Here is a 6,000-nt window from a genome sequence, read left to right on the forward strand (position 1 = left end):
ATTTGTTTACTCAGGCAGGAAGGATGTGGTACATAGACAAGGAGTACGGCTCATGATGAATAAGGAAGTTGCCAAGTCTTTTTTAGGCTGGGAAGGTATTAATAATTGAATAGTAATCGCTCATTTTGTTACAAAAAAATTCAGGGTATCAGGCATAGTAGTATATGCCCCTGTAGAACCGACGAACGGAGAAACTAGTGACTCAGATGAATTTCAAACAGTTCGTGGTAACGAACTGTAAGTAAGGAGCGACCCGGCTCAATGGTAACCGAAACTCTAAAAAACGCAATTTTGACACCAATAGATACATCAAAAGAATCAGATTTTAATTCTGATTTCAAATATATAAGTTTCATCAAGTTTAATTTTACCTATCAAACGTTACGCGCCTGAGAAAATTTGGCTGATTTTCGAAAAAAGGGGAAAAGACCCCCTAAAAGCTATAGAAACTTAATGAAAATCACACCCTCATATTCAGCGTATCAGAGAACCCTACTGAAAAGGTTTCAAGCTCCTATCTACAAAAATTTGTAATTTTACATTTTTTGCCAAAATAAAGATCACGGTTGGGTGTTTTTGTTATTTTGTTTTTTTTTTTTTTTTTTTTTTTTCCCCAGGGGTGATCGTATCGACCCCGTGGTCCTAGAATATCGTGGGAGGGCTCATTAGAAAAAGGTATTTTGATACAAATAGATACATAAAAAAAATTGAATTTTAATGCTGATTTCAAATATATAAGTTTCATCAAGTTTAATCCTACCCATCAAAAGTTACGCGCCTGAGAAAATTTGGCTGATTTTACAAAAAAAGGGGAAAGACCCCCTAAAAAGTATAGAACCTAAATGAAAATCACACCATCATATTCCGCGTATCAGAGAACCCTACTGTAGAGGTTTCAAGCTCCTATCCACAAAAATGTGGAATTTTGCATTTTTTTTTTCCAGGGGTGATCGTATCGACCCAGTGGTCCTAGAATATCGTGGGAGGGCTCATTGGAATGGAAATTAAAAGTTCTAGTGCCCTTTTTAAGTGACCAAAAAAAAATGGAGGGCAACTAGGCCCCCTCCCACGCTCATTGTTTTCCCAAAGTCACCTGATCAAAATTTTGAGATAGCCATTTTGTTCAGCATGTTTGAAAATATTATAAGTATGTCTTTTAGGATGACTTAATCCCCCGAAGTTCTCGGGAGGAGGGCTGAAAGATATGAACTTTACCCAATGTTAACATATAGTATTGGTTATTGGGAAGTATACAGTACAGACGTTTTCAGGGGAGATTTTTCCTGGTAGTGGGGGGGAGGGGAGAGGGCAGCGACGTACGCAGGGGGGACCTCAGCCCCCCCCCCCGAAATCTAATGATTTTTTTCATTTCCCCATAATTTTCTGATTTTTCTCACTGAATAATGGGTTTGAAAAATTTGCCCCCCCCCGAAACAAATTGGGCCCCCCGAAACAAATTCCTGCGTACGTGCCTGGGGTCGGGGGTTATGTAGGAGGATCTTTCCATGAAAGAAGTTTTCATGGGGGAAGGGACATTGCTATGAAGAGGACGCCGGACTTCCCAGCATTATTTAAAAAAAGATCGGAAATTAAATATAAAAAAAAGTTTTTCAACTGCAACAGCAGCAACATCAAAACTTTAAACGAACAGAAAATATTACATATATGATTGGGTTCACCCCCTAGTCAATACCTCACTCTTTAAGCCAGAGGTTTCTTAGTACTTTCATAAGAGCTATTTATTCTAATTAACGGCCTTTGTGATTAAGCGGTCATTTTTAAAGAATTGGAAAAAAAATTGAACTTTCGCTTAAAGAGCAAGGTATTGACTAGGGGGCGAACCCCATAGTAGAAGGGGGGGTCCGACTCCGGAACGAACCACGTGGTTTATGGTTTTCTCACTGTGAATAAAAAAACAGAATTTTTCTCACTTGGAAAAACAGGAACTTTGTCACATTTATGGTTGTTTTCATGGACGGTTATGTGTGTTGATCGATTTATTTGATGTTTTTATGGATTTTGTCAGTGAGAATTTGAAAAACAGAAACTTTGTCCCGTTCATGGATTATTGAGTCTAATGGGGGCAGGTCAATGACACTTCCTTCTTGTTGTTGCTTGAGGCAAATGTTATGATCCAGAAATAGTATTTGTTGTTGTGGATAAAATTGTTCAATGTTATGAGTTTCCCGGAAACAGTTAGATCACGTGTTTCCTTCTCAGCCAATCAGCGAGTCGGATACATATCCCTTCTCAGCCAATCAGAGACCTGCTTACATATGATTTTCCCCATTACATAACAATTCGCCCTTGAGATTTCGTATATAACGGACATGCAATGTGATTAAATTATCAGAAAGTACTGTGACACAATGAAAACAACAATGAATGTTATTGATGAACTTGAAGCCTTGGCAGCCTCAAATAGCAGTGTAAGTACATTTTCATTTTTTATTTTTGAAATTAATTTATTTTCATTGGTCACCCTCTAGACTATTTAGGTATGTACCCCCTCCCCCCACCAACCTACCACCGTGCAATCTTTATACTCACTATGAAAGATTAAATATGTTCTTTTTACCCTAACCCCCCCCCCCACCATTGTTTTACAATCAAATTCTCGCAAAAAGAAATAATTATCCTTTCATTCACTTACTTCCTTCTATATTTACAGCTAAAGCGATCACTGACTTCTGTCAATTTTTAATGAAAATAACGCTCTGTTTTAACACAAGACTCCAGTACGAAGGCATATAATTAGCTCTGACCCTTTTTAAAGCACTTCCTGCTCGTTAGCAGTTTAGTTTCCAAAGATTTCACAGATTCAAAAGGATGCGACTAAAAATATATTTTTATTTATTGGATAACTGAAAAATAACCATAGCTTAGATCAATGCTTCGATGTTTGACTAAATATTTAAATTTTCAATGTTTAGGATTAGGGGGTATTTTCTTCAAACACCCTCTGCCGGCTTTTGAATGGCTCAGTGAGCCGTAATTCTCAGATTCAAAAAGATGCGATATCTTTCGGTGGGGGGAGGGGATATTTTTCCATGTCTTTTCTCAGGGATATTTTCCGTGGGGATTATTTTCCTCGGGGTGTTTTTTCTGGGGGTGGGGTAAATACCAGCTATCGTAAAAGGATATGGAAAGATAAAAAATACCGTTAATACTTTAAATGCATCAAACAAGGCATGCTAAATAAAGATTAAAACCAGAAAAGAACAGAAACGCCTAAAATAAGAAATTAGGCTGACTTATATAGACTGAATTTTGAACGGCTCAGTTAGCCGTAATTCTTCTTTCTCAGATTCAAAAGGATGCGACTAGTATATTTCACGAATTATTTTTAAGTTGTGCTTTCTTAGTGATAAATACTTTTCTAAACAAAATTATGTTTACTAACTTTCTTTCTTTAAAAAGGGAGAAATTATTTTGATACTAATTTTTTCTCTTCTTTTTAAGGCAAATTGTGAAGAATGCTTGTCGCCGCCACCCGCTAAGAAAGCGAGGGCCAATAATGCGCCCCCTGCGAAGGCGACAGTTTTCCAATATGGTCGCTGGCCGAAGCCTCCTAAACATCTGTTACCTGACCAAGTGCAGCCATCCATGCAAGCCCCTGTTAATCAAGCCTCAATGCTGCCTCGTCAAGTTGCAGCCTCGGCTGCACGAGCCCAGTATATCGCTAGCCCGGCTGCGAAAGATAGTGATGGACATGATAAGATCCATTTGAACCCCAGTCATACTGCAGGGCTTTCAGGACAAGTTACAATGCCTGGTCCTTCAGGCACCCAAGCCCAGACGGATTATGCAAATGTAAGCATTTTTTCCTACCTATCTATTTCTTCCAATGTTTTTTTAGTCTTTTCTTTTTCACTATTTTTTCAACACTGTAAAAGTTTGTCTCAGAGATATTAAAAAAATGTTATTTTCTCTATAATCCCACACCCATTGTTTTAAATTTCTCTGCTCCCCCTTCCCTCGGAGATATCTAAATATAATGTAATTTTTTGCATGTCAAAGAAACCGCTCTTTTTCTAATCTTTCCAATTTTCCATTGTAGACATCTTCGCTTTCACATAGTAATATTTTTACCTAATTTTCCAGTTTACTGTTAGTGAACCTTTTTATCGAAAAATGTTATTTTTGCTAGAACATTATAGTTTTAAGTGGCCTAGAAGTAAACCTTTTATTTCATCATAGTAAAATTATGTCAGAGATATTAAAGGACATTGTTCCCCCTTTTAAATCAGGTCACTGTTATCGCATACATTCAGCAGTCTGCTGAAACGGCTCGTAGTGAAGCCGAAAAGGGATTCTATATCCCTGACATAATTTACTCATAGAAAACTGCCTTTGCGTTATTAACTGCCGTTTTATTTAAACAAATTTTTATATGAGGAGGCTATCAAGTAAAGACCACGGTTTTTTAAAAAGCTTATTAGTTTCTACCCATTTCTTCCATCTTTTCGCTTTTCGCTTTTTTTTAAACACTGTAAAATTAAATTTCATAGATTTTAAAAGATGTTTTTTCCCCACTCAATTTGTGTTGGACAGAGATTATAGCATTGCAATCTCTTACACATAGGCGTAATTCTAATTTGCGTAACGATTGTCTAGATCAACTTGCCAAGATCTTGCATGGAGAGACATTCCTGAAAAAGAATTAACGGTTCTCGAATTCAATTGTACTGTTTCCCAGAGAATACGCTTGGAAACAGAACAGATACGAGATTAAAAATAATCTAGGCTAATTTGGAGTCCTAAACAACCTGTACAGGAAGTAGACGAAACGACTTATGCCACCTAACAATCAGTTTGTTTGGGACATTATGCAAATGACCGGGAGCCACGGAGCCCGGAATGTGCCGATGGGTCCGGGAAGCGCTGTGGGGCAAGGTTAGGGAAGCGCCGGGGGAAGCACCGCGGGCCCGAGAAGCGCCACAGGGAGACGCCACGAGTCAGGGAAGCGCCGCAAGATGCGCTGTTGGCCAAAGAAGCACCACAGGGATGCGCTGTGGCTCCGAAAAGCGCCGAAAAAAAAAAAAATAAAATTAGTAGGGATGATTTGAACACTTTGAAAATAAGCTATTTTTTTTTGAACAAAATAAAACTGCAGCATTCCATGTAAAGCGGCATTTTAGTTTTTATTAATCTTATATTAAGTTTGATTTTATTTCAGTTGAATTAACCAATTAAGACTATGCTCATACTGATACTACTACTACTACTAAGCGCTGAATTTAAATAATAGTTCAAATTTTAAAAGCAGTAGGGGTGATTTGAACACTTTGAAAATAAGCTATTTTTTTCATTTATAGGTTGGACGACCTTTGGTCCAATATTCATCTTCGTCCAGTGAAGAAGAGGAAGAACCAATTCTAACACCGACAGTGGAGATTCAGGACAACGAAATCATTAACTCTATTGAAGTACCTTTCGATATTGATGAGTTTTTAGCTGATTTTTTTAATGTAGAAGCTAGCACAGTTGAGCTGGTAGACTTGAGCCCGAACACTTTGCAGCCTTTAAATGATTTCACAGGGAACCCTCCTCCTCCAGCCTTCGATACCCTAACGAGTCCACTTCGAACAACTGAAGTGGAGCATTCGCCAGTTATTGTTGAACAACTGGGGGGTGGGGGAAATATACAAGCGGGGGAGGGGGGTACACCATTTCCCGACTTTCAATTATCTAACATAATTTTAAATTCAATAGTTGTTTACACTGCAACGTTTGGTGACTCTTTTAATACACTAATGGGGGGGAAATTTGTTTTTGACCCTGTAGAAATTGTGCCTGCCTATGTAGATAAAATTCGTGCACTTCTGGAGAATCAAATTAAATTGTGGGGGAGGGAATCAATTAAGGTTTCTATTGTTTTAAAAGTGTTCTATTTAAATGAGGGGAAAAGTGAAGTTTATTATCATTATGTACATTCCGAGATGCGTTTGGTTTATTCGAATTTAGAAAATTTTGAAGGTGCTTTCATGGATTGGGTAG

Source organism: Artemia sp. Qi Xiang Cuo, chromosome 19, assembly GCF_049724085.1.
Source record: "Artemia sp. Qi Xiang Cuo chromosome 19, ASM4972408v1, whole genome shotgun sequence".
Taxonomy (NCBI): Eukaryota; Metazoa; Arthropoda; class Branchiopoda; order Anostraca; family Artemiidae; genus Artemia; species Artemia sp. Qi Xiang Cuo.